The sequence below is a fragment of the Pinus tabuliformis genome, chromosome 5_2, assembly GCF_031772625.1.
Source record: "Pinus tabuliformis cultivar Carrire ecotype Pingquan chromosome 5_2, CPIR1, whole genome shotgun sequence".
NCBI classification, from domain to species: domain Eukaryota; kingdom Viridiplantae; phylum Streptophyta; class Pinopsida; order Pinales; family Pinaceae; genus Pinus; species Pinus tabuliformis.
In genome coordinates, this window is record NC_142306.1 from 1029292276 (window position 1) to 1029310901 (window position 18626).

The 18626-nt window shown below is 41.2% G+C and overlaps 1 protein-coding gene across 10 annotated transcripts in view; it reads right to left on the reverse strand.

Annotated features, from left to right (window-relative positions):
* Positions 1-1093: 1093 nt before the first annotated feature.
* LOC149162751 (protein BREAST CANCER SUSCEPTIBILITY 2 homolog B-like) overlaps positions 1094-18626 on the reverse strand; it is a 164646-nt gene continuing 147113 nt past the window's right edge. For all 10 annotated transcript variants that reach the window (XM_089437376.1, XM_089437371.1, XM_089437375.1 and 7 more), the window contains one exon: positions 1094-1381. The gene's annotated coding sequence lies outside the window, so the exon portion shown is untranslated. The remainder of the gene's footprint in view (positions 1382-18626) is intronic.

Genomic DNA, 18626 nt, shown 5'->3' on the forward strand with positions numbered 1-18626 from the left:
GCTTCATGCATGCATGCAAAAACAATATAATCCCAAAGGAAATAACCTTCCAACAAACTAATAAAAGTAACGTTTGAATAAACAAATTTTTGTTTCAAGTTTCAAAGAATTCAAATTGAATGGCAACGAACTTGAAAAATGTGTTTCAAGTTTCAAAGAATTCAAATTGAATGGCAACGAACTTGAAAATTTCGTTTGTAAAGTGTTGTGCTGTGTGTGTATATATATATATCTTGGGTTTTGGATGCTCCATTTGTTTTTTATCAGTAAATTCTACAAGGTAGTCAAATTGCAGGCTCTTGAACACCCCTTCTGTTAAGTGTTTGTCCTTTGGGAATGTCTTCTTCCAATCGCCCACTTTTAAAATTAACCTCAATAGAATAAAAAGGTTGTTAGGTCTGTTGCTGTACAAAGATTGTCGGCAGCAATAGATGTCGACTGCTCAATTTTCCATGTAGCTGCCCACTAATGGAGCAGCTGAGTTTTCAACACAGCTCTCAAAGACAATACAAATATATGTTCCACCATGTCTTAAGACCATATCTAGCAGAAGGTTGGCTGTAAACCTAATCATGAATAATACCATAATCTAAGGGCTTGCCTTTGTAAATGGGTGGTAAGAGCACCTTTCAGCAGCGATGCATTAGCTATACATTTAAATCTCAAATTAGTCCTGATGCTCTTCAATTCAACTGTTGAAAATGACTACCTACCTGAATGATTCTAATTTTACCTGGTGAGGTTCAGATTCCTATAACTCATTACTAAATATATAGAGAGAGCTGGAAATATGCATCTCTTTTACTAACTTGGAATGGAGTTTAAGGAAGAGGAATAGCAATTCAAATCCCTTTGATTGACCGTTTCTATCAAATGATAAATCGTATATTCTCACTCTAACATACCCATTTTTTACAGTAATGCCATTGAATTGAACTTTAAAATGTATCAGAATCATTTGCTTGGATTTCAATGATTTTGTTGAACTTGTTTATTTTCCCAAAATATAATTATGAAGCTCCATGTTATAAATGTGCTGAAAAGTAATACACTCGTTTCCCCACTCTTCCCATTTTCAAATATTAGCATAGAGTAAACTATACAGACTTCTTAGCTGAATACATTCTCACAGAACTGCTTTAAGCTCACCCATAGATTTGAGGAATTGGTGCCATTTACAATCCAGATTTCCTCATCTTAAAGAAACAGATTACAAGCCACTGTATTAATTGATTAAAAGCTACTTTACAAGTAAATGAGATTGGCATTTTACAAAGGCAGTTGTATGGAGTTCCAACTTCTAAATAACTGTCAGAATTCGTAGATTTGGAAATGACTTTCGGCACACCAAGTTACAATATCTACGGGAGACCAGAGCAACCTACACAAACAAAATCAAAATGAATAAGGAAAAATGCAAATGGAAAAAGATCTTACAATAGAATGCATGCAGGGACTAGTTCTGATGCAAAATATCCACAATAAACACTACTCCTTTTTTATGACAAATAATCGATTATGGTACAATTTAAAAGACCATGGTAACCAACAAATAGCCTATTATGTTGCAAAGAAATATTGATCAATATTATGCAAAAATATATCCCAGAACTGGCAATTACAAGACCAATTGTAGACTACTTCCACGATCTTTCATTACAAAACTTGCAGTGCACCTCTGGAAGTATAAAATACTATGGGAAGAACTGAATTAACACATTGTTCCATGCTGCAATTTTGTTCCATTAATTAATATATGGTGCATTTACCCAAAAAAAAACACAGAAGCACACCAAATATATAGACGAAACATTTACTCAAGGTTTGTTTCCTTAGAGAATGATCTCAGTGCTCAAAACAATGCCAAAAACTATCACATCTGACATCAAGAAACAGCTTTCATTTAAACAAAGATGTGCCCACAAAAAAAAGGTTGAGTGAATGACTCAACAAGGATGTAATTATAAGAGCTTGACTCGACTCACCAAAAGCTTGGTGAGACATTGTTCAAAATTAGGTTTTAATTTTCCTTTTTGGCATTTATAAATTATGGTGATGAGGTTTTACAAACACATGAATTTGATTCACTGGGTAGCCAAAAACCACAAGTCACTGTCTGACTTGCTTCTGGTGAGTTTGACTCACCAAAAGGGAGATCAGGGACAACTCATCTTTATCAACATAACCAAGGAAAAATTGCCTCAGGAGTGTTAGGATATTCCGACACATAGGAAATAGTTAAGTACAACTTGGTCTAGTATAGAGTTAGGTATAGAGTTAGGTAAAGTGTGTTTCTTTACTATGTACATTTTGTAACTTACAATCCGACGGTCACGATATGTAGTGATCCGACGGTTCATTCTCTCCTCGGTATTACCGACACTTGATCCATGGCTTAACACCCGATTGGTCCATGATCTCTATTTAAAGAGCATGGAGGGTCATTTGTAGGGTAATCCATCTATGAGAGAAGCATATGTAAATTTTCATTCTTTTATTAATAAATTGCCTGAAGTGGCTGCATTGGCTCAGGCCGTGGACTGTTTCCCTCTTTGAGGGTTTTAACCACGTCAAAATACTGGTGTATTGATCTGTGATCTGTTTGTGAGCGGTGTCCTTTGGTGTTCTGTCTGAGGAACTTACCCTGTAAATTCCTACAAGGAGTACTCTATTTTTTCAACCATAGTACTTATATTCAAACAAGCACACGCTTTTTGAGATAAAGTCTGAAAGCTCAAATGTGATCCAAGTGAAACTCAAGAGGGGCCCACTATCACCTCAACAATCCTCTTCTCACTTCAGGCCAACTCTCCTCTTGGTCAAGGGGGGCTTCCCTAGGTTAAGATTGCCATGCTTCAAGGCAATGAAGCCTATTACTACTCAAACTAGCAGGGGGGCCAAGGGGGATCCCTAAAGGGCAAGTACTAGGTCAAGGTCAATAAATGGAGACTTAGCCCACTGTCACCTCAGCTAAAGGCTCCTTTCTATTTGTGGACTTTCAACGATGGGAGGAGACCCAATATGTGTGGAGTCACTAATGAGTGATAAATCAATGGATATGAGTGACCCAAACCTCAATGGATATGAGTGACCCAAACCCTTTCCCAGAAAAGTTTGAAGGATGGAGCTTGCTTGCTTTCTAAGCAAGGTATTATGTATTTCTAGGAAAAGGAAGATGATTTTGGGGGTTGGGTTTATAGGAATAGGCTTGTAAAGGAGTTCCCCAATCCCTAAAATCCTTTTTAGAATTGGTATCCAGGATGGTTCTTCAAGAATGGTCCTTTGAAGGAGTGGGATCACACGGGGCCAAGTCGACCCGGTCTAGGATATGAGGGAGGTATAAAGCAACCAATGATATTCTTCTTCTAAACAAGGTGGGGGGAAAGATCAAGAAAAGAATTTCACTTGAAGATGTTGTCTTGACCCTATGAGGCACTAGCCTTGGGGATGGCATGACAACTTTTGATCCTGAACCTAGGGCTTGACTTTTCTTCCAACTCCACCGTCAGAATGGCTTCAAAATTAGAGGGCAAGAGGAAAGGCCAGCGTAGGAGACCCTAGGAGATCAATTTTTTTATGGCTAGCTTGTCGGGAAATTGATGTCCTAGTCACCCCAATCTAGCTAGTCCCAAAATAACATGGGAAAACGTGGATTTTATTGACCACCCTTGGTAGATCAGTGCCTTAATCTTTGGGGGAATTGAGTCTATGTTGAGTAAGAGTAGGATTTCTTGGTTCCTAGTCAACGAGGCCTCAAGATCACTTTGTTTGCTTTCTAGGTCAAGAAGAAGCAACCCTACAACTTTTATACTTCGATGTGCAAGAGAAATGGCTTGTCAAGGTCAAATTTTACCCCTAGGAGATTTCACTCCTATTACATGGCCCATACATTGAAGGAAATGCTACAATAGAGACAAATTCTACAATATTAAGCAGTGAATACATGCAACAATCATGCCCTAGAACAATGAAATTTTAAAATCCCAATCCAACATATATGACAAAAGTAAACAAGAATAACATCAAAAGCACATACTTACATGTAATAGAGTATATCCAACCATTCACAATTGACAATAAAGAAGCTCCAAGAGAAGATAGACCAATATCCATACATCAAAACTCATCTATAAATCTCCAATTCATCCTTAGAAAAAGTGCGAAAATATCAAGAGAGATAAGAGATCCAAACCAAAGTGATGATGTGAAATGAACTCATCTCACTCCTATTTATACATAACTTAAGAGTTCGAATTAGCCTCCTTGGCCTACATAAGCCCCAAAAATAAAATAATGTGCTAATAATACTTTTGGTGACAAGACCACCAAACTAGCTCATAAATGAAAAAGTAAGCCTCTCAAGAGGTCAAGTAATAATCAAAGCATGTCGTATGGCCCTCTAAGAGGCCTAATGGGGTCCATCAATGCCACAATGAAGAACCGAACCTTCAAAATCAGTGAACAAGGGCTTGGACCCTTGTAATAACCTATGGTGCTCTAAATGACATGTGGGAACACACAAGTGTCCTCATGGGTCTCCAAACAAATCAAAGATGTTGTAGATTGTCTGCAAGGGCTAGGATGATGGTGTAGGTGATGCCACATCATCGTGCAAGTCCTGGATCATCTGCCAAGTGTATGGTGTAGATCTGGGGCCAGTTGGGCATGATGGATCAGGTGCATCCACCTCATCCAATAAGTGAACCAAAAAAAATCTTTGAATGGTTGTGGGTTCCATGGAATGCAATATGTTGTTGTGGAGGCCCATGGCTCTCAACGCTCACCTGACATGTGTCAATGTAGCCCTTTGGAGGATTAGGACCCCGTATAGGGAGACCAAACCCCAAATGGAAACCACCTACACTCCTCCATAACATCCAATGCATCCCCTAGCCTTCTAGTACAACAAGTCATTAGAGAAATCGAGTAAATGAGCTTACCTAATCATGGACCACAGGTGGGGACTTCATAATGCCCTGTCGTTCCATAATGGGCTTCAGGATGTGCCAATGTCTCCTAAGCTCCAAATGGGGTTAACCATACACCCTATTAAGTGGTTTCTACTTTTAAAGGGCACAATATTCAAGATACATCCTTCAAAAGGTGAAGGCATGTGACAAATATGGTGAATAAAGTAGGGGATGAAAAGGGGTAGCCTTGGGTCACATGTCGGGGTGCAAGGATAACTAATAAGAGAGAAGCCCACACTTGGGTTTATAATGTATAGGAGGGAGCAATTGTGATACATGAGGTGCCCTGACCTTGATGTTTTTACTCTTCTTTTATGCCTTTTTCCTTTTTATGATTTTCATTGATTAACTGCTTGGGGCTCAAGGGGTTAGAGCATGATGTGTAAGATATAGCAATGGAATCCCCTTTCCTTTAAGGTGGGGCGATTCATCGCCCACCAGGGGTTGGGACAATCATGGGTTCGTATATGATGTAGAAGGCTCATAGAACCTGTAGGAACGAGGGTGATGGCCATGATAATGGGGTAGAGAAATGTATTGGCTTTTGCCCACGTGCTAAAATGTTTTTGTCCCGACCATCTTTTGCATTTTGTGGTACTTTTCCTGTTGAATGTGGCCATATATGCCTTTAATTTTCTTTTCAACTACATCAACCTCTGAGCTTCATTCTAGGCCATGACCCAAGGTGTGGACAAGGGGAAGGGGCAGGTTAACCCTATGTGGACCCAATAGAAGAATGTGGGCCCAAGCAGGAAAAATGATGGATGGGATAATAATGAATGGAAAGAGGGTAATATAAGCGGATAAGGGAGTCGGAATACGCAACCAAAATCAGGGTTTCCCCTGAAATACCATCCCTAGAACCAAATGGCCAATAAAAGAGATCCCATGGGACTAGAATCCAAGGTTAATTCCTAAAAAGGGTCTAGGGATAGAAGCACAAACCTAGTCCATTCTTTCCGTCGAATCCCCCAATTAATCCATGCCCAGAAGTGCCCTTGATAAGCAAACTACAATACTCAATTTCCAAATGACAAGGCATACCTTTAGATTTGAAAGGCCCACCTTAAAACATACGATCATGGCAGATGGGTGAGGGACCACATGATTGGCTCAAGTGGCAGAGAAGATGGCACAATGAGCTAACTAGTGGCTGCAAGGGGCTGCTAGTTGTCGGCTGAGGACCATCTTGGAGAAATAATTTCTCCTAGGGATATCACCCACAAAGTGGTGGGTAACATTTGGCTCCAACTAGGATGTGATCTCTCGAACAAGCAGGAAAAGCTACTCGAACAAGAGGTCACGAGAACTCCAACAATCTCTTGGTTGCCGTAGACATGTCACTTGCACATATAATAAATGGAAAGAAACATGGGGCAGCATGCTTTCGTGGCGTCTCATGATCGCACATGCTAATATGTTAGGCCATAAAATCAACAAAAAGATAAAAATGTGCAAATTTAATCTAAACGCAACTAATCTACCATGAGAAATATCATATGCCATTAGCTCTAATGTGAAAATCAACATGAAATGCATCCTAGCCTAACATGCATATAGTAAGGCTAATACTAAGTGTAATCATAAACCCAGTGCAACCAACATATCATCACATCAATATACATATGCATGCCAGTATGATTACTCATGAATCAACCCCCATATTGAATGTTGACATAGTCACATGGTGGATGAAGCAGGCAGGAGGCGGGAAAATATGATCTCCATCCAAGGTAAAGGGAAGTCCTAGGAGAAGGAAAACTAGTCATTCTAGAGGTATCGGGCTTTCCTCCTAGGTACACAATGGTGGAATGAATGATCATTCTCAAGAACTCGCCATCACAATCATTGTTTGTAATATCATGCTTCGAGGATGTCACACAGTTGTGATGAGAGGGGAACGAAGAGTGAAAGAAAGAAGGATTGCAACAAATAGGTCGCTCAATGTGATGGTCACATCGGAGAGGGGAGGTCACAGAGTGATCATAATCCTAAGGAGGGGATAAAGTATACTCAATGAAGGGTTCTTCCTTGATACCATATTTAGAAAGGGGAAAAGAGGCATGGTCACTTGAGGTCATATCAAAAGAGATGAGGGAATTACTTGAGGAAGACTCAAGGTGGTGAACAAGAGGGAAAGGGAAAGGGGAGGGCGAAGTATCATGTTCAATGAATTTCCTTCCCCACAATCTAAAGGCTCAAGTGATTTGAATGCATAGTCATAAGGTGGGTAGGTGGGAGCCTCATTACTTTCCTCATTATAAGCATCAGAGATTGGGCTTTCGTTAAAATGAGAATCAATTACCTCCAATTGTCCTTCTTCATGCAAGGGAAAATAATAATTCTCCTTCTCAAAGGCATCAATGGATATGTCATCATAAGTAATGTCCGGGATAAAGGAAAAACCAATCTCAATCTCATCTTCCTTGTCAGTATCATAAATGGGAGCACAATCAAATTGGGGCCCAACAATCTTCCATTTCTCCTTTTCAATGCGGAAATAATTTCTGATGTCATTCTCCAAGGAGCTCACGAGATCACCTTCCTCAAGGTTTTCACAAGGAGAGTCATCAGGAGTGATATCCTTGAGAAAGGTAAGGTCAGTCTCAACCTTGCTTTCCATAACTTCATTGTTCTCAACACATGTACTCTCAAAATCATCTTGCTCGTCCTGTAGCCCCAACAAGGACTCATCTTCTTGTTCATCACTAAGGTCCTCAAGGTCATCTTCATCTTCGTTGGTTGACAAGCGGGACCTCTCTTCTCCTTTCTTCTCTTGAGGAACAATGGCTAAGGTATTTGTTACATGATTCTGGTAGTATGCTTCTAGGAGGAGAGCATTAGTAGGGTTCTCTTTATATTCACATTTCATCTTATGAAGCTTCACTTCTTCATCATATAAGCAAGAGAAAACTTCATTAGAATTATATTCCCTTACTACCTCCCTGCATGACCTACTATATTCATCCATTCTTTCTTGCATGACTTGGAGGCTCGTGGGATCCAATTCTTCGTCATCCTCAGAGGAGGTATTCCCTTTCACATTGTTATTGATGAGGTTATCCAGAATATTCATAGCACAAGTTATGTGAGCAAGGTCAAGGAGACGACTAGGATCCTCTTCATAAGCACACCTTACTATGTCGAGTTGTACTTCTTGCAACCTATAAAACTTGAGCATGAATTCCATATCCATGCTCTCCAACATATTTTGAAAAGATTCTACATATTCCACCGCTTTCTTTTGTAGCTGTTGAATCTCTTGGTTATTGAGTTTTTCAAATATAGGACCAAGAGAAATCTCCATTTTCTATGATTTTTCATGTTAAGATTATAATGGAGTCGCCAAAGTGAATTAAAGTGCCTTGGCAGATGTTTGCTTCACCCTACAAGCATTAACTTTAAAGTTCAATGACAAATTAGGGCTTCGTTCTTCTAGTGGAGTCGCCAATAATGATATGTCAATATGTCGTATGAGGAACAACACAGCGTCTCGTGTCCCCAGCAACAGAGCCAAAATGTTACCGCTCAAACTAGCAGGGGACCTAAGGGGGATCCCTAAAGGGCAAGTGCTAGGCCAAGGGCAATAAATGGAGACTTAGCCTACTGCCACCTCAACTAAGGCTTCCTTCTATTCACAGACTTTCACCGATGGGAGGAGACCCAATATGTGTGGAGTCACTAATGAGTGATAATTCAATGGATATGAGTGGCCCAAACCCTTTCCCGGAAAAGTTTGAAGGATGGAGCTTGCTTGCTTTCTATGGAAAGGAAGATGATTTTGGGGGTTGGGTTTATGTGAATTGCCCTGTAAAGAAGTTCCTTAATACCTAAAATCCTTGTTAGAATTGGTATCCCAGATGGTCCTTCAAGAGTGGTCCTTTGAAGAAGTGGGACCACATGGGGCCAAGTGGACCCGGTTTAGGATATGAGGGAGGTATGAAGAAACCAATGATATTCTTCTCCTAGACAAGGCAAAGGGAAAGATCAAGAAAAGAATTTCACTTGAAGATGTTGTCTTGACCCTATGAGGCACTAACCTTGGGGACGGTAGGGCAAGTTTTGATCTTGAAGCTAGGGCTTGACTTTTTTTCCAACTCCACCTTGGAATGGCTTCAAAATTGGAGGGCAAGAGGAAAGGCTAGCGCAGGAGACCCTAAGAGATTGAAATTTTTTTATGGCTAGCTTGTCGGGAAATTGATGCCCTAGTCACCCCAATGTGGCTAGTCTTGGAAGAACATGGGAAAATGTGGATTTTAGTGACCACCCAAGGTAGATCAGTGCCTTAATCTTTGGGAGAATGGAGCTTTTGTTGAGTAAGAGTAGGATTTCTTGGTTCCCAGTCAACGAGGCCTCAAGATCACTTTGTTTGCCTTCTAGGTCAAGAAGAAGCAACCCTGCAACTTTTATACTTCGATGTGCAAGAGAAATTGCTTGTCAAGGTCAAATTTGACCCTAGGAGATTCTGCTCCTATTACATGGCCCATACATTGAAGGAAATAGTATAATAGAGACAAATTCTACAATATTAAGCAGTAAATGCATACACCAATTATGCCCTAAAACAGCGAAAATCCTAGTCCAACATATATGAGAAAAGTAAACAAGAATAACATCAAAAGTGTTGATTTGTGTAGCTTGGGAGGTACTCCAAGCCCTAAGGTTTGAGGTTTGCAGGGCAAAGCACCACAAGGGTCACTTGTGGGTTTGGAACCCAAGGTAGGGGTTTTGCACCGATCGGGATTTGGGTCAAAACCATGAAGAATTTGAGCATGAGAAAATTTGAGGTGATAGAGCTTGGTGTGCCAATTCCAACACTCCAAAGATCACTCAAATCGAAGCTCTAGAAACGAAGTTATGAATTTTTGAAGTCGCTAATTAATTATGGACAGTCAAAGTCAAGTAGGCTTGAGGCATTCGTCCAATATACATGTCTCTTCATCAATTCGTGGAGCCCTTCATTTAGTGTATAAACAGAAAGTGGAGAGGAGGCATTTGTGCATCCATTTGTGCAACACATACCTTAGAGAAGAACTCGGATATCTTTGTGGAGCTACAGAAACTAAAGGGACTGGACATGCGAGGGTTGGAACTCTGTTTTGGGCATCGTTGAGTAGGCTGAGCTGCAGTCTTGAGCGTCGTAGCCCTGTTCTTGAAGGTTGAGTACAGGGAAGTATGTTTAAGGGTCTGTTGGAAGGCCGAGACTGCTATGGATGAATGCGGGCTTGTTTTAGGGTCAAACAGTGTTAGGATATTCCGACACATAGGATATAGTTAAGTTCAACTTGGTCTAGCATAGAGTTAGGTTAGAGTTAGGTAAAGTGTGTTTCTTTACCGTTGTACATTTTGTAACTTACAATCCGACGGTCACGATATGTAGTGATCCGACGGTTCACTCTCACCTCGGTATTACCGACACTTGATCCGTGGCTTGACACCCGATTGGTCCATGAGTTCTATTTAAAGCGCATGGAGGGTCATTGTTCGGGTAATCCGTGCATGAGAGAAGCTTATGTAAATTTTCATTCTTTGATTAATAAATTGTCTGTACCCACGTTGGGACAGGCCGTGGACTGTTTCCCTCCTTGCACTCTGAGGGTTTTAACCACGTCAAAAATACTGGTGTATTGATTTGAGATCTGGTTGTGAGCGGTGTCCTTTTGGTATTCTTTCTGAGGAACTTACCCTGTAAATTCCTACATGGTATCAGAGCTATTTGAGGGCCGCGTCCGTTGGTGATCCAAATCTGAAGCCGGTAGAACTGCATGCCGCTGTCGTTTCCTAGATCTGCTGTTTCTGACTGCTTTCGGGCCGAGAGGACTGCTCTGTTGCGTTCGGAGCATCTGTTTCAGTGAGGAACCCCTTTCGTTTCACGCGAAAAGGTTTCCGGTAGCCCTAGCTGCGTCATTTTTCAGATCGGGAGGTATACAGTGTTTTTTTTGCAGTTTACTGTCATTTTCTCTCTGCTTATTTCGGTTTCGGTTTATTTAGCCTTTTTTTTTCCCGGATCTATACCTTTCATTTCTGCGTATGCTCTTTGCCCTGCGACTCTGTGCGATCTGGGCAAATCAGAAACAGAAAGAAAGGATTTTTCTCATGCGTATGCTCTTTTCCCTGCACCTTAGTGTGATCTTGGAAAATCAGAAACATTGAGAAAAATATTTAGTTTTTCGGTTAAAAGCTAACTTTGAGATTTTTTTTTAAAATTCTAGTTTTTTGGCTAAAGCTAACTTTGAGCCGTAAGGTTCGTTTTTCTTTGCATATTCGTGTTGGGTTTTGTGTTTTGTGTTTTGTAGGGGAAAAGAGCCTTCCCAAGGCAAGCACGCAAATCGAGGCCCCCCCCCCCTCTCTCTCTCTCTCTCTCTCTCTCTCTCTCTCTCTCAAATATTTTGTATAGATCAATTGGTTCAAAGACTTTTTAAGAGAGTAGAGGTCTTGGGTTCAAGTCTCCATTTTGTGGGGGCGGATTTTTTTCATTCCCGCACATTCGCGCACTTTGCCGGCAACGTCAACAATTTTTTTTTTCAAAAAGCCATAACTTCTTCATCCGGAAGCCTTTTTCAGAGCCGTTTTTTTTAAAACCGCCTATTTTTTCGAGATCTATCCATTGGACCACTTACTTTCAGCATCTTCAGCTTCAGTTTTTTTTCAAAAAATGGAAAGTCCATGCCAAGTCATTCTTGACAGCACTAACTACTTCCAATGGGTAGCCTACATGGGAGATTTACTTAGAAGTAAAGGTCTCTTCAGAATAGCCACAGACCAAGAGAAGAAACCCAAAGATGAAGACAAGGCCGAAAAATGGGAAAATAGACAAGATCAAGCACGTGGTTTGATAGGAATGTCTGTTTCTCCTGATCTTAGATTCCACATTGCAGAAATTGAAACTCCTCATGAAGCATTAGAAAAACTTGCTAAAGTTTTTGGGATTAAAAATGAAATTAGAGCCCATCAACTTGAGAATGAGTTGCTTACTTTGGATCCTAATAATTTTTCTTGCATTGAAGATTTCTTGTCCAAATTCAAGACCCTTAGATATCTCTTGGAAGGTGTTAAAGTTAAGAAAGAAGATGGTAACCTTATTTATTCCATCCTTACTAAGTTGGGACCAGCCTACTCTGTATTTGTTTCCACTTTCCATTCTACAAGGGAAGCTTTCATTTGTCAAGGCAAAGACTACAAACCCCCTTCCTTTGACTCCTTTTGTGATTCCTTAATAAGAGAACAAGAAAAACTCTTACACCTTGGTCTTCTTAATCTTGGAAACTCTTCCTCGAAAGCGTTAGCCGCCCAGCAGCAACCAAATTCAAAGAATCCTAAGAAGTCTTATCCTCAAAGGAATGGTCCTAAACCAACTCAGCCTCAAGATGAAAGATCATTTCAGCAAAATGACAAGACCAATAAAAACAAATGGAAGAGGACTGACAGACATTGTAACTTTTGTAATCGAGATGGCCACTTAGAATCTAAATGCTTTAAGAAGATGGAAGCCTTGGAAGCCGCAATGAAGAAACATAACATCCATCTGGAGCCTACTTCAACTTCAACTTCCGGAACGGCACTTTCTGCATGTCATCGTCAATCATCTCAGTCTGGTTATGCATTAAATGTATCTTCTTCTTCTTCTCATTCTCATGAGTGGCTCATTGATTCTGGAGCCTCTTGTCACATGGCCAAAAACCAAGCCATGTTTTCTTCTTTAAATGATTGTAACACCAAAAATATATATGTTGGTGATGATAGATCTCTTAATGTTGTAGGGACTGGAACTGTTCATCTAGACAATGGTCAGTTCAATGATGTATTATGTGTTCCAAACTTATCCTGCAACCTTCTATCTGTCTATCAGATAACTCATTCAGGTGAAGGTAAAATTGTTGAATTTTCACCTCATGATGTTGTAATCAAGGATCTAAAAGATCCTAAACAGATTCTAGCTACTGGTCTTGCTGATGATTCCAAAAGGTTGTATAAGTTTCACAACTTTGGGTCATCCCATCTTCCCTCAGTATTTGTTGCTCATAATGATGAAGTGAGCAAACTTTGGCATGAGCGGTTTGGTCACTTAAACTATCGCTCCCTTCAGCATCTATGTAAAGAAAATATGGTGACAGGTCTTCCTATGGTATCTTGCAAAGATGGTGTTTGTTCCGGATGTGTACTCGGAAAACATCATCGGGACAGTTTTGACAAACGTGCCTCTTGGCACGCCTCAGCCCCTTTACAGCTTGTGCACAGTGATTTATGTGGTCCTCTTCCTGTTGCTTCATTCTCTGGCTGCAAGTACTTCTTAACTTTCATTGATGATTTCTCTAGACGCACTTGGGTATACTTCTTAAAACTCAAGAGCGAAGTATTTAGCACTTTTTTGGCCTTCAAAGCATTTGTTGAAAAACAATCTGGACATCAAATTCTTAAGCTAAGAACTGATAATGGTGGAGAATATGTTAAAAACGCATTCATCAACTTTTGCACCGAAAATGGAATTCAAATGCAACATACTGTTCCATACACTCCACAACAAAATGGTGTAGCTGAAAGGAAAAATCGCACCTTAAAGGAAATGGCTAATTGTATGCTGCAATCTAAAGGACTCAGTCTTAGTTTTTGGGCCGAAGCAATTAATTGTGCAAATTATATAATCAATCGCACTCCTACTAAGGTTCTAGAGAATATCACTCCAGAAGAAGCTTGGAGTTCCATTAAACCAGATGTAAGTCACTTTCGTGTGTTTGGAAGTGAAGCATGGGCCCATATTCCAGATGAAAAGCATAAAGCTTTAGAACCTAAGAGTGAGAAATGTACTTTTGTTGGATATTCTGAAGATGTAAAAGGTTATAGACTTATTCCATTTAAGTCCAAAAATGTTATCATTAGAAGAGATGTAAAATTTGATGAAAATAAATCGGCCTGCGAGCCTAGTCCGGCGGATGTGCCACCTCTTCCTATCTCTTCTATCTTTGAAAACATTTCTTCTTCTGATGATGAAAGCGAGGATGATAATCCTCCCCCACCTTCTCAGGATCCTCAACTTCCAAGATGGGTCCGTGCTACTCGGGATGCAGCAGGTGATCTTGCCGGTGATCCTACAGATCAGCGACGTACACGTTCTCAGTTTGAAAGAGCCTCTTCTTTACTGGCTCAAGCTCCAGTAAATCATGATCCTGACACTTTTGCAGAAGCTTCAGGCCATCCACATTGGGAAGCAGCTATGAATGAAGAATATCATTCATTGATGACAAATGATACATGGGATCTTGTTCCTCTACCAAAGGGACGCAAACTTGTTAGATGCAAATGGGTTTACAGAACCAAGTATGGACCAGATGGGAAAGTTGATAAACATAAAGCTCGTCTAGTTGCTAAGGGCTTTTCACAGGTTGAAGGCATTGACTACACTGAAACCTTCTCTCCAGTTGCCAAAATGAACTCTATCCGCCTTGTTCTTTCCCTTGCTGCCTCTTTAAAATGGGAAGTCCATCAAATGGATGTTAAATCTGCCTTCTTGCATGGGGACTTGCAGGAAGAAATCTATATGGAACAACCCATTGGCTTCATACAAACAGACTCCAGCCTCGTTTGTCGACTTAAGAAATCCCTTTATGGCCTCAAGCAAGCTCCTCGGGCTTGGTATGCCAAAATGGATAGCTTTCTTTTAGAATCTGGCTTTTCTAGGTGTCATTCTGACAATACTGTCTACACCAAGAAAGTGGGCAACTCTCTTATCATCCTTGTTCTTTATGTTGATGATCTTATTCTTACTGGTAGTGATCCCAACCTTATAAACCATGTGAAGTCCAGCCTTAAAAAGAAATTTGAAATGACAGACTTAGGACACTTACACTATTTTCTCGGTCTTCAAGTCTTGCAATCCCAAGAAGGTATTTTCCTTTCCCAGTCCAAGTATGCTTGTGATATTCTTCGTCATTTTCACATGGAAGACTGTAAGCCAGCCCCTTCTCCCTTTCAGTCTGGAGTCAAACTTTCAGTCTCTTGTACTTCTCCTGAAGTTGATGCTACCTTATACCGTCAACTTGTCGGAAAACTCTTGTATTTAACCCATACTCGTCCTGATCTTTCCTTTGCTGTTGGCCTTGTTGCTCGTTTTATGCAAAACCCCCGTGAAAGTCATTGGAAAGCAGCTAAAAGAATACTTCGTTATGTTCGAGGTACAGTACAGTTTGGGATTCATTACAGTGCCAAAGCAGCTCCTCTGTTAGTTGGTTTCACTGATTCTGATTGGGCTGGTGACCTTGATGATCGGAAGTCTACTGCCGGTTATGTCTTCACTCTTGGTTCAGGACCTATTACATGGGCTTGTAAGAAACAGGCTGCCATTTCTCTTTCGTCAGCAGAAGCAGAGTATCGTGGTGCCGTGGAAGCTAGTAAGGAAGCCTTGTGGCTTCGTCAGATCCTATCAGAGTTTGGCTTTGAGCAGCAGCATCCAACCACACTTTGGTGTGATAATCAAAGTGCCATTCAGCTATGCAAAGATCCAGTCCAGCATCAGCGCAGCAAACACATTGAACTACACATGCACTTCATCAGAAAGCTCATTCATGACCATGTTCTTGAAGTGCAATATTGTCCAACGGATGATCAGGTTGCAGACATCTTCACAAAGGCTCTCACAGAGGCGAAGTTCACTAAACTTCGATATATGCTTGGAGTTCAGGAAGTTGTCACTAAGGGGGGATAGGCTCTAGTGCCTCCTTCCTTCTCCTATTGTGTCATATTTGTAAATCCTTCAATCCTATCCCAAGTTGTTCTTAAGGGGGGATGTTAGGATATTCCGACACATAGGATATAGTTAAGTTCAACTTGGTCTAGCATAGAGTTAGGTTAGAGTTAGGTAAAGTGTGTTTCTTTACCGTTGTACATTTTGTAACTTACAATCCGACGGTCACGATATGTAGTGATCCGACGGTTCACTCTCACCTCGGTATTACCGACACTTGATCCGTGGCTTGACACCCGATTGGTCCATGAGTTCTATTTAAAGCGCATGGAGGGTCATTGTTCGGGTAATCCGTGCATGAGAGAAGCTTATGTAAATTTTCATTCTTTGATTAATAAATTGTCTGTACCCACGTTGGGACAGGCCGTGGACTGTTTCCCTCCTTGCACTCTGAGGGTTTTAACCACGTCAAAAATACTGGTGTATTGATTTGAGATCTGGTTGTGAGCGGTGTCCTTTTGGTATTCTTTCTGAGGAACTTACCCTGTAAATTCCTACAAACAGGGCTATAAGGAAGTTGTTTTGGAGGGTTGTTGGAGGGCCAGAGATAGCTAAAGTAGGTCGCAGGTCGAGCCTCTCCAAAATGGGCCTACGTTGGGTAGTTAAGAGTTGCTACTTGCCCAGAACAACAACCCACAAAAAGGGAATCTCTCCTTGCCTAGGCCGTAGCAAATTCAAGGTTGTTTGTGTGGGTATTTGAAGGGTTGTTGCAGCGTGAACAAGCCCTAACCAGTCACAGTTAGGAACAACAACAAGCAAACTTGGAGCAATGGTGTTGGTGTGTGTTGGATCACAGTTTGTTGACCAGTTTGGATCGGAGTATCACAACCTATGGAAGCCATGTATTGGAGTTGACTTGGGTGGCGAGAAGACCTCAATTAGGAGCAAATTCTGTAGTGGAGGATTGGGCATCATTGGTCTGGTGGAGGACAACATGTTGATAGCCCAAAGTAGCTCTAGACAAGCTAACTTGAAGTGACAAAAGGAGCTAAAGGTTGGGTGAAGTTTGGTGCCAAAGTGCAACACCTTGATGGACAAAGGTGACTGCTAGTCTGGCAGTTTGGAGCTCAGGAATTAGGCCTACGTAGAGAGCAGATTGGGTTAGCCCGTGTACATGCTACAGAAGTGACTTTCAGCAGTGTTAGTTGGCAGCCCTCCTGGAGTCTTGATGTGGTGTCCTTTGAAGGACTAAGGGGCAGCTAGTGAGCAGTACGGGAGCGAAGGACCGGCAGGACAAGATATGATATAGAGTCTGCACAACATGTTTGTCATTGTATCTTGTATACCTTACACTGTTGTATTATTCAGATTGGTTTAATATAACGAAGATTGGTGATTGTACAATTTTGTTAAAAATTGTGTATACTTGAGTACATGTGATTTACTGTTTTATATTTTCTGCTGTGCAAAGTAGTTCTTGTTGAGATTCTTGGCTTGGTAGAGACAGAGATTTTAAGATTCTAACCTAGGCCCAAGATCGTGGAAATTCAACATGGAATCAAAGCGTGTCTGAACTACTTTGGAAGTCAGTGAATCAAAGTTGTGCACAACGAAGTACAGCTTAAGAGAGATTTGGTCACATTGTAGGTGACAACGTCAAAGTTGCGGGCTAGTATCCAGTATGAGGACAGGCTAGAGGGGTTGTCCAACTATAGTCCATGGAAGGAAAGGATCACATTGGTCTTGTAGGTCAAAAAGATCTTGGAGTTCACCGAGAAAGCCATCAAGAAGCCAACTAACCCAAAGGAGCTGGAAGTGTACAAGGATTTGGATACGAGGGCGAGATTGATCATCCTAGATGGTATGAAGGATGCCCTACTACCTCATTTTCCGTGAAAAACACCGCACATGAGATGTGGATGGCTCTTCAAAATTTGTTCCAAAATAAGTACGAGAACCGAATTTTGGTATTGGAGGATATGTTGAAGTCCACCAAGAGTATAAAGGGTGAAGGCATGACTTCGTATCTGACGAGATAGTCTCGGGTCAAAGATGAGCTTGCTACCATCGGTGTGACTATTTCAGATGGAGATATGGTAAAGATTTCTTTGAAAGGGTTCACCGAGGAATGGAAGCCCTTCATCAAAGGGATTGTTTCCAGAGAGAAGTTGTCAGACTGGAATAGGTTGTGGGACGAGTTCATTCAAGAAGAGTTGCGAGACGAGGATCTTCATCCAAAGAAGAAGACTTTCGATGATGACGTGGCACTTGCAGTGCGAATGAAGGGTAAGCAGAAGGAATTGAGTAAGGTCAAGTGTTTCAACTGTGGCGAGATGGGTCATTATTCGCCGAGATGTCCGATGAAGAAGAAGGGAGATGACGAGAAGAGGAAAGGAAAGCAAGTCGTCGGTGTTGCCACTTCAGCTGAAACAGATGATCTCACTCAAAGACTGGAGGAGGATTTTGCTATGATCTCTCATTTCTTGCAGGGTACTATCAATGAGGATAGATGGTACGTGGACAGTGGTGCGATGAAACATATGACAAGGTCACAAGAGGTTTTTGAGACTCTAACTGAATGGGACTCAAAGTTGTGCATGGTGTTGAGTGACAAGAGTCAGTTAGAGATCCGAGGACCAGATGTTGTGCCATTAAGTAAGGCGACAGGACGTGTGATGCAAGTCCAGCATGTACTGTTTGTACCTGGACTCGAATATAGTGTGGTTTCCGTCTCGATGATCGAGAGGAAGGGGTTTGAGGTCTTGTTCCATGATGGGAAGGCAAGACTCAGGCCTAGAGGCTCTAGCTCCGTTGGTATCATACTTGGAGTTAGAGAGCATGGTCCATATAGGTTGACGAGCAAGCTTATGGATCATGAGAAGAAGGTGGAGCAGATGCAGGTTTTAGAGAAGAAAGAGCAGGTGCAGGTGCAGGCTTCAGAGGAGCAAGTACAGGTTCCCAAGAAGAAGGTACACTTT